The sequence below is a fragment of the Corapipo altera genome, unplaced genomic scaffold, assembly GCF_003945725.1.
Source record: "Corapipo altera isolate COAL_440 unplaced genomic scaffold, ASM394572v1 2c, whole genome shotgun sequence".
In the NCBI taxonomy this organism is placed as follows: Eukaryota; Metazoa; Chordata; class Aves; order Passeriformes; family Pipridae; genus Corapipo; species Corapipo altera.
Window position 1 is genome coordinate 3,386,764 of NW_020884923.1, and position 11,037 is coordinate 3,397,800.

The 11,037-nt window shown below is 37.9% G+C and overlaps 1 long non-coding RNA gene across 3 annotated transcripts; it reads right to left on the bottom strand.

The window, feature by feature from the left end:
- Nucleotides 1–203: 203 nt before the first annotated feature.
- On the bottom strand, nucleotides 204–10,384 carry LOC113953781. 3 transcript variants are annotated; one of them, XR_003530015.1, is made up of 3 exons: nucleotides 10,297–10,384; nucleotides 9,444–9,563; nucleotides 204–293 (listed from the first exon to the last, which is right to left on the bottom strand). It is a non-coding gene; the product is annotated as an uncharacterized LOC113953781 (long non-coding RNA). The 3 variants fall into 3 exon arrangements; XR_003530017.1 differs by lacking the exon at nucleotides 204–293 and adding an exon at nucleotides 5,090–5,356; XR_003530016.1 differs by lacking the exon at nucleotides 204–293 and adding an exon at nucleotides 7,049–7,084.
- Between the last annotated feature and the right edge of the window lie 653 nt (nucleotides 10,385–11,037).

Below are 11,037 nucleotides of genomic sequence, written 5' to 3' on the forward strand. Positions count from 1 at the left end.
TGTACTGCATAATTTTTTTGTCCTCTCGTCTTGAATGCTTTTCTACAGTAACTGCTGGGCTGCCAGTAACTCAACCAGCTTGGCATAAATTCTGTGAAATCCCACACTGGTGCAGTGAAGTTGAGGCTCTGGATTTCTGGAATGGTTCTTATCACTGCACTGTCTATGCTGCAAGAAAGAAGTGCAAGGAAATTTACCACTTACAGGGCTAAATTAAAAATGTTCCTCTTCTCAGCCAGCTGCGGGTCTCTTGTCTGCAGGGAAGATTTCCTTTACCTGTTTTGAAAGTCATTCTATAGGGAAGAATCATAGTAATGACAAGCAATATCAGTGCTCATTTACAAAGCAAAAGTCATGAGAAACATGCTGTGCAGACAGAAAATGCAGCCCTGGAAGAGGTCAATATTACTTCTGGGATATGAGATACCGGTCTGGTAAGCACTCAACAAAACATATCAATTTTAAATTTTGATCTTGAGTGAAAATACACTGGCTACATGAGGAAAATGAAAATAGATCCCTGTAGTAAACCAGATGTTCAGAAGAGCTAAAATTCTAGAGCTACACAGGAATAAAAGGCTAGATTTTCAAACAGCTCATTTGTAAATATCCAGTACTTGATTAGTAATCAGCCCTTGAAATATTTTTGAAAAGTGAGGGTCAAAACGCTTAGCCTAAAATCCTTTACACATAGTAGAAAGACTTCTGAACTCCTGAATTCAGCCCTGTGAGCACAATTTAACACTGAAAATTTGTTTAATTGCAGCAACAGGGAGACTGCAACATGTACAGGCAGATATTCCCCATCGAGTAATATATCTGATATTGAGGACTGTGAATCCAGCCTTATACCAGCTTCCTGACAGCCCTTTAGACATGCTGTGTGAAGCAGCTGCATGAAATTTGGGGAAAAAATCAGAAGACCAAATGTACTACTCTGAATTGACTTGAAATTTCTTCTGGGATTGATGCATAATTCTGTGTTGGTATTTTATTTTTCCCATTTTATTTTAAGTAAGCTGTTGGCACATTTCTTGGTCATTCTAGTTGGCTGAAAGCACAGGCTGAATGTGTTGACTATTTTCCTGTGTATCTCCATAGTGAGATTTAGTTGCCATGATAAGCTGTATATTTTGACCCATCAGAAATTTTTTTTCTTCCTAAAACATAGTCATGGGCTAAACCTCAGGAATAATACAACTTAACTGTAAGATGATAATTCGACTTAAAGTGATGGGCAGTGTCCTGGAGATTGCTCCCTTTCACTTGGAAATGGTCTGACAGCTCCCACTGTTAAGTGTGCAGTGTCAGCTACTGCTTTCCATTGGACTCTGAGAACAAGAATGATCTCATTGTAAGTCTGGACTGTCGTGCCTTTAGTTTCTGAATATTTAGATATATGTTGACACTCTCACTTTTTTTTTTTAACCTCTCTATTAACCAAGGAATAATTCTGCAAGTATAGAATTGCATTTATTATCTACAGTTGTCATGAAGACACTTATTGATCCTCATGCTGCAGCTGCTGAAGTTTCTCTGTGACCTGCTGTAATTTATGCTGGTGGCTGTAGTTCCCAGAGTACACCCTGCAGTAGCTGATGGATGCCATGTCATTGTCCTGAGGTGCATGTCAAGGGTGACAAAGCTGGTTGAAGATTCTACCTCAGTTGGCCTTTGAGAGATCCATCCTTCACCTGGAAATCTCTCTAGCTCTGAAGTGACTATGGACAGGTTTTGATTTAAGTGTGACTTACAGGGAGGTAAGTTTAAATTGAGGCCATTTTTTAATTCAAGTCAAAACCTTTGTGCATATCATGAAAATGCCTCATTCTCTAGTTCCTGGTTATGGTAAATTACCAAGATAAAGGTTTGGTATCAAATAAGAAATGCACACATTTCCCAGAATTGTTAACACTCAATGTACTGGAGAAAAGACCATAGAGCCTATAAGTTCAGAAGTGTGACCTACTTATTATAAAGCTTTTGAGTTATTTTTAGATAGCTCTTCTATTCCCTGTTTACTGAAATTAAATATTTTTAACTTGTAAAGGATAGAAGTTATCAATAGAATGTGAATTCTGGGTAAATAATAGTATAATTTAACCCTTGGAAAAAAAATTCCAAACATATATATGAACATACCTTCAAAATATTACCTTTCGAAAATATATGAACTGCAGAAAATCAATGTTCCTTCTGCGCTGTAGTCAGAAAGCTTGGAAGGCATCCACTTCCTAATGGGTGAACTGCTAACTTCCCAGACAAGTGCCCAACATGTACAGACACTTCTGAATCATAGAATGATTTGGTTGGAAAGGAGCTTAAATTATCAAGTTCCAACACCTTTCACTACATCAAGTTACTCAGAGCTCCATTCAACCTAGCTTTGAACACCTCCAGGGATGGGACATCCGCAACTTCTCTGGGCAACATGTTCCAGTGCCTCAGCACTCTCAGAGTAAAGACTTTTTTCATAATATCCAAAAGAGATACTATTCCTAATTTCCTGAAGAGACATTCCACTCCATCATGGACCTCTCTTAGCAGCATGAGAAGTCACTAGCCAAATATTAAATAAGAGAAGATAATACCTCACAATTTATTCTACTAATTAGATCTAAGCTCTTCTAGGTAATATATGCCAGAAGATTTTGATAAACTTTCAAGATTGAATATGATTTTCCAAAGGAAGAAATTCATCTATGTATGTATAGCTCCTTGCATTATGGCTAGAAGTTTCAACATTGATTTAGTAGGATAACATTTATGATTAGCTCTAAAAATATTTCAACATAGTGTTAAAATGTTGTGAGAAACAGATTATAGGCCTTTGATCTGGGAAATAACAACTAATGATACTGACATGATTAACAAAAGCATAAATACTATAATTACATATCTTATCAGCTATTCCTGTACTCATGCATTTGTTAAGCTGACCTCATCTGGTATGGGATAGGCTGGATGCCAGTTAGACACTATGCAGAGGGGATGAGTTTTTTCTCTGCCGAAGTACCAACCTTGGAATTTGTTTTTGTACTTTCCTGTTCTTAGTCCAGCTTATAAGGGTTTTCCTGTGCCAGTACTCACACAGCTAGAACATATGTTCCTATAATATTTTAGCTTTATTTTTGCAAGTGTTGTTTGACTGGTTCAGTATTCTCGTAGCAAAATTTCATAAAATATCTATATTCTCACAGTTTATCAATCAGAAATGAAAGTGCCAAAAACCCATGGGATTGAACTCTTTGCGTGTACTTAAAGCAGCAGAGGACTTGTGGCTACACCGTGCAGTTAAGCTTGACTTATAATGCCCCCGTCAGAAACAGGGATTGTCTAATAGTAATTTGGATCAACATTACTATGACAACAGAGAAGCAACAAGTTTTTCCTCAGTAACTTATGGTTTGCAAGACCTCAAGCCTGGGAATCATTTCCCTTGTAAGCTCTTATCAACAGAGCACTTTGTCTTGACTAGAAGCAGTGATGATTTTGCCTGCACACTTTCCCTGTATTTCTATTGGGGCATAAGGCTGGAGTTAAGGGGATAAAATAACTGAGTTTATGTAGCTTAGATAAAAAAGATAAGTTAAATCAAATGTGCATGTTGACAATTTTATCCAAGTCAGCTTGGTTATTCTTAACCTGAAACCAGAAATCCTAAAAGATCTTGTGAAGATATTATTCCTTCTTTTTATTGGAAATATTCTTCAATGCCATAAGTTTGCATGCAAAGTATGCATCATGCATGTGTTTTATGAAGAAAAGCAGTTGTGTTTTTTTTCTTCCAACATGTAGTGCCAGAGAGACAATCCAGTCATCTATTAGCAACATAGGTTAATTGCAAAACATAACAGGTCAAAGGATTATTCATCCTCTTTGATTGCTTAATGTCTTTGTTCTGCAGCTTGCATTCTATCTTGTTATTTCACCTTCTGGGTAGGGAAATAGTGGAATTCATGCGCAGAAGCGCAAATAACACATCAATTCCTGCAATCTCCAAAGTCTGTTAAAAGCCAGTTCTTGTTATGCATGTTATGTTTTGCAGTCACTATCAGAGATGTCTGCTGCTACACCACTTAATTATCTCTTGAGAAAAGTACACCTGCACTCCTTCCCACAGGATTTAATCATGAAGGCTTGTGGCTCTGGGGACTTCACATGCCTTATGGATGGCTGCTACTAGCAAAAGCACTCCGTCTGTGGTGGTATCACAGCCATCAAGGTAGTTTTTTACTATAAAATGGCAAAAGTGCTGGGGCGAAAGAAGTCTGCTGGAAGGGCCAACAGTAGTCCCGTAGTCTTCTCTGTATCCTTATGCATGCCTAGTCCTGGGGCACATAACACATGAACATTTTATTATGAATAGTGTAGTTCAGGTGCCAAAAATTCTCAAACAAAACAACTGTAAACAGAGACTAACATTGTGCTGGCATTTTTCAGAGCACATCGTATTTCGATAGCAGCTATTAATGTTCTTCAAGAGGGATACAATCAATTTGGTCTTCCTAGATCTATGAAATAATTCCCCACTGGACTGTCACTCATTTGTAACAAGAATTATTTAAATGTTTGATGATATTCAATACCACACTGAGGAATAGATAGACCCCTTGAGCAACACCCTCTGGTGGTATTGGACAAGCTTCTTATTTGGCCTTCCTTCAGTGAAGCAATGTCTGTTTAGAGTTACTGTATCTATGACCTGCTTAATGCTTTTAAAAAGAAAAAGTTTTATAGGGAAGTCATTACAGTATTACTAAGAAGCAGCCACCAGGTTGAAGGAGGCCTGATCAGGTACTACTATCCCACTGACACCTGCTATTATAGTTTGAAAAGATTCTTTACCAGTAAAGTATATAAGGGTTGAAGTTTGGCAATTATTTTCTGCCATGAGGCAGAAGAAGAAACTGAAGCTGTTTTGATGCTGGGGAATTCACATTTGTTTTTATTTAGCAGCAGAACTCAGAAAATTTTCAGTAGTTCTCCATAGGCATTTTAATTTGAATCAAAAATGCATTTTGAAGAAAATTCTACATGTCCCCCTACTTGTGGTATTTTGGCTTACATCAAGGAAACATTTCACAGTCTGCAAATTAGTTTTCTCTTGATTAAACTAAACTAGAAGTGTCCAATTAATGAGCTTTTGTCCAATAGAGTCAGATTAAGACTAATTGGAAGTAATCTCATTGCCCCAGAAATGCATGAAGAATGAACAAGAGGATCTTGGAGATTTGGTACTGTATTCTTCTGCCTTTAGATCTTCTCTTACTGGGCTGTAAGTCTTGCTATTGTTAACATGCTTTGTTATCTTGGTGCTTATTAAGCTGTGTTTGGTTTCTCCTTTCTTTCAAATCTACCAGTATTTAAAACTTTCAGATGAGTTATACATTATTTTTTCCAGTCTCCTGCTTTTCAGACAAACGCCAACTCTATCCATTTGTCTCACTGGAAGAAAGGACCAATGAAAATACCAGATGTAAAATGAAGTGGGGGGTGATTTTAAAGTTAAAGCAACTCATTCCACCTGTCTGTCTCCCTGTTACATGTCTAATGGGACACAGGCACTTAGTTGAGCAGCAATGACCTCCAAACCTCTTCATCACAGGCTGTGCACATCAGATGTGCAAAATCCAGGCACCTACAAGCCATCTCATTAGTGACATTTACCATTGGTGCTACATGACAGTGGTTACTCCACGGTGGAGCACTTGCATCAGTTTTCACACCTGACCACCTCCTTGGATCATTAAAATCTTATGGTAATCTTATGCCCTTCCTATGATCTACAGAAATCCTCTAAAACTGAGAAGGAAAGATCAGGGGTGGCTTCTGGTATGGAAATGCTGACCTTGCATGACATCCACTTTTCATTTGAGTGTTTAATAAAGGTGCTAGAGGAATAGCTGTGAAAAATGAAGTCAGTTAACCACAGAAGAGTTAACACATGCATAAAAAACTTTCCTCTGAAAGGCTAAATGCTGTTTTGAGTATCTATTGACAAAAAGAAACTTCACTAATTTTGTCTGTTTTTAATTTGCTCTCGGTCAAGTTTTCTTCGTATTGTGAATGAGTGCTTTACGGTCACTCAATCTGCATCAATGTTATTAACAAAAGTTATTTTACTACGAATTTGTAAAAGTGTGACTTAACAAAATTCCATGGCAAGGTGCACTCTATTGCTTACTAAATGGACTAAATGCACAAAGAAAAATTAAGTTATAACTGATTTAGAATAAACTACATAGAAATTGAAGACACAAAAGGGTAAAGGACACTATTCTATTGAGTCACAAGGTTCAGAGTGGACTCTCTTGCTTTCTAAACTCCTGATGGAGCTTAGGTGAAGCTAGGTTCAATCTTAGTCTTTAACTTGGAAAATGGTTTATATCTAATAGAAGAAATCCATAGATTTCATTAGTGTTGATTTAGCATGTTATCAGCAGCTTACCAAGGATCTGTTGTGAATAAGGTGTCCCTCTGCCTTGGTTAAGGAAGGATCTCTTAGTCTCAGATAAGAAATCTCAAACTTGAGAGGTGTCCCAACTGTAAGTGAGACTATCACCATGCATCCACAGTGCTGTGCAGGGAGAGCTCCAAGAAGGCTCTCTAAAGCTGTCATATTTTTGGGATAAAGTGGTTGGCTAACAGTTAAATTGCACCGGAAGGGTATGCATGAGACCCCTTGTACCCAAAACTTTCTTTGTGAGTCTTGGAAAAAACATCTGTTATTCATGTGTTGACCAGAGTGTTTTAAGCTCATATGCATGATGCTCATTGGGTCACTGCCCCTTTCTGGGTTTTCTGGAGGAGTTCTTGGCCTGACTATAGCTCAGGCCTTTACCTTTTTGGAGTCTGTACCAAAGTATTTTTAGTTTGGTTAAGGGGGTTGAGCACATTCATTACACTCTCTTAGTTGTTTGAATCATACTAGTTCTGTTGTTATTCACATTATTCTCTTAGAATTTGCTCCACTGATTTAATGATAAATGTAATCAGAGTGGACTATATACCCCTGCTTTTAAGCTCCTCCGAGCACGATGGATTTGAAGGTCTCAATGTTGCCTCCTTTTTTCTTGACAGTCTGAATGAGGAAAAAATCATGTACAGAAACTTGACTGTCAGGTAATACTAAAGATGATCTAGAAGTTCTACTAATAAGGCTCAAGAGAGGGAGAGGCAGAGAACCAGGAGGTTTGGATGAAAACAGGCATATGATACACAGACATCTTTGTCTCTCTGGGAAGATCTCAGCTGCTCAGCCCACTCTGTGGAGCTCAGCATTCATCAGCTCCTTATGTGACATTTAAAACCAGATTTTCAAGGAAATTGGCAGTGGTACTGAGTGAAGGTGGCATTTTCCTAATAAAGAAACACAAATTTGGATTTGGTGAGCTGAGGGTCACTTCATCAAGTTTTTAGGGGAGGCAGAGGGAAAGAAAGCTAGCTGTAGTGTTCCAATTTTGAAGTTAATAAGGTTTAAAATGGTTGATTTGAATTGAACATTTTACCTTTGGGAAATAATTTTATTATTTTTAAAGGTTAAAACAGAACAAATAGGTTTTTTTCTTTTACAGGTAACTGAAAAATATTAAAATTTTCATTGATTAAAAACATAATTTTGTTCACAGTGCTCTTTGATATCTAGCACTGTGCTCTTTGCGAAGCCTGATAAAAGCAACACAACTTGTCCTTGACTGACTATTTCATAATATTTTTCTATCTTTCGTAGATTGTAGAGAAACCTTTTCCTAAGCTTAAAAAACATGCTAGGAAAAGTAGAATTGCATTGCAAAGAAAATCTGGGATGCAGAGGGTGACCTTATGCTAAATGCCACTGTTTAGTCAGACTTGTGCAGATTGAGAGATAGGGATATGGCAGTGATGGGAACTGAATTTGGGTCCCTGTGTCAAAAGGAGAGTGCATTTTCTGGTAAAGCCTGTTGTATCTGGAGCTGAAAACATTGCTTTCCTTTCCTATGCATGGTGTGGCTAGGAAAGCTTGGCTGGGTCTCTGCTGATTCCTGTCAGAGGCACAGGTCCTTTTAAACCTATATTTGTGGGAACAGTCTCGTCCAGATACTGCAATCTCTGAAATAGCCACCAGTATGTTTCTGTGTTGGTGTGCATTGTGTTCACATTTTACAATACTGAAGGTTAACTTCGTGTTAGGGAGACTGGAAATAGGTTAATTAAGATATCTGTTTTGTTTAAATAACACAAAATACTGGGTGAATGCCAGAATTGCAAGGTACTGATTATAATGGGCATTTATGGATGTGGCATTTGTATTTCCATATTTCTGAAGCTTTGGGGAAACCTCTCTTTCATTTAAACTTGTGATCTGTCATTAACAACTCTCTGCTCAGAAAATTAATTCCAGCTAGACTAGAAACTGCAATCTGGAAATCTTAACAGTGTTTGGGTTAATTAACTCATCATTTGATTTGTTCTCATGTTAATAAGCTCTTGAGGATCAATGAATTCTCATTCAGTATAAATAAATTGGATTGGGGAAGCAGTTAATACTGTAATAACAGTGGTGCCCATATGGGCTGGTTTGTGTATATATTTCACTTTTTAATTACCAGCCAATTTGAAATGAAATGTGCTTCAGGGTCTGAGTTGGTTTATTTTCTGTCTGAGAAACAGAATCATCTGGTGTGGAAGACTTCGGATGCTACCTGGAAGAAAACTCAGTCTGGCTTACCACAGAACCTTTTAGTTTTACCTTACAATGTAGACTACAGATCAGGTAATTTCCACCTTTCAGTCCTCACATCATTGAATTGCCTGTTATTTAAGCTTCTGAAATTAATTCCAAAGGTTTGGGCTGAGCATATTTAATCCTCATCATGGATGCCCTTTGCACATTTTCTTTCCCATCAAGATTTTAAAGGCATTCTCATGGGTAATGAGGACTAGCGGGACACAGAAGACATTTTGATAAGCTGTTACAAATCCTTGAGGACAAATGTCTCCTGTAAGTTTTATTTTTCTCTTTAAAAATATTCACTTATTATTTGAGTGCAGTTGAAAGCTGCTGTAATGATCATTTTCTAGAGCAAGAGATTATCAAACGGCATCCTGTGTTTGTGGCATCTGTCACATAAAGAGAATCCCGATTTATACAAAATCTCGGGAATCTTATCAGAGATAAATATAACATAGGATTGTTTGTACTGTAATGATCCTAGATGTAATGAGGAAAATGAATTCTAAAATCATAAAAAGAATGAAAAAACCTATATACAGTAAACCCTCTTGCTCAGAATTTTTTAAATATTCTAAGATGTGGATTACGGAATTAATGTTATAGACATAATTAAATAGTACTGAAAATCATCTGCAGTCACATGTCTGAATCACCTGCTTTTTTGGATATGAAGATGCTTAACTTTCTTTGTAAATCTTAACAGTGAAACTGTCCAGTGAGCACTTACCTTCCTATTTATAACTTTATTAGCATTGCTTTCTTTCCATGTGCTTCACACAGCTCCCTCTATCTTCAGTCCTTGTGCTCTAAAAATATTGCTGCTTCTATGGAGTTTCTCTTCAAAAGCCTATGTACAATGACATTGACACAAAATCACCAGTGTACCTACAATTACTATTTTTTTATTGTATACTGTTTGACTCCTAGCATCACTGATGTTAGGATTGACAGATTTTAGATGGATGCATTGTGCAGTGATCTTTGATTAAATAAGTCCTGAAAACAGATCTAAGGTCGGATGCCACAAAGAGCAGCTTCGGCTTCTGCAGTTTTCAGTAGTTACAAACCACATGAAAATCAATCAGCCTTCAAGAAATTAAGAGGTGTTAATCATATTGACAGCTTTCAAGGCTGATGTAAATGGCTGTAGCTAAACAAAAGAGATTGCTGAAATCAATGCAACTGTGCTCTTTCACTAGTGAAGGATCTGAGGCAGTGGTTTTTTGCCCTGTTAGCACGTTCCCTTCTTACAGGGGTATCATTGCTCTTTACAATGCAATTGTTACTTCTTGGAGCTTTGCACTCTTGAAAACTCAAGTAGTTGAACTTCCAGCTCATAACTGGAGCTCACAGCTCAAACAAAAGTGTCTTCAGTGGAGTTTATGCCACTACACTTAATTATTAATTTTTTCCAGTCTAATGGTTATCTTAGGCACATTAAAATAGCTGCAAATCATGACATTACTGTAAAGCCCCTAATCTGATGCTAAATAATTATCCTGTTCCACTGTAGCACAACAAGGACAGAGAAATTGTCCTCTACTGATTTCACTGCCAGGCAGACAGGATCATTTTTTCACCTTTGCTGCTGTCAGTTTGCTATCCCCAGAGTTTCCACCCCTATGCTTGTTTCAGTTTTTGGAATTGGAAGGTGATCATGACTGTGGGAGCTATGCAGTCCCCCTTTATGATGAAACATACTTACGCAACTGCAGCAGAGGGAGAGGAGACATTCATTGTACCTGTGAGGGAGCAGAGGGGCAGGTGTGTGAGAGGGGGCACCTGCAAGGTCTCTGGATGTGCATGGGGCAGATAGCCCTTGGCCAAGCCCACTGAGCTGCTGGCAGGCATCTGACTGTGCCCTGTCTTGAGGCAGGTAAAATCGTCAGGTGTGATGTGCTACACAGCTGGTAGGTGCCATAATTCATGTTTTGAAAACAGAAGGATGCAACAAAGCGGAATGTCAAGGGTATCCAGGAGTGAAATTATGAGGTTTGATTTTGAGATAGGCTGGTATTTTTAGTGCCACATTTTCTAGTTTAAGCTCAAGCCATTGGGACAAATCCTGGCTGTCATTGCTTGAATGCTGAATGTGACCTCTGCTGGAAGAGGAGACCTTGAGGTTTCCTTTCCTATAAGTGGATTTGTATTTTAAGGCTTCCCAGCTGAAAGGTTTGTTTTTCTAAAGATTATTGTTGAGGAAAAATGCAACTGCATACTCACTGCTATTTTGCTAACCATTTTTTATGAGAATCTGTCTTGCTAATCTCTTTTGGGAATTACAGGGAGAGAAGGAGGAGAGATTGTATTGATCTCAAGCA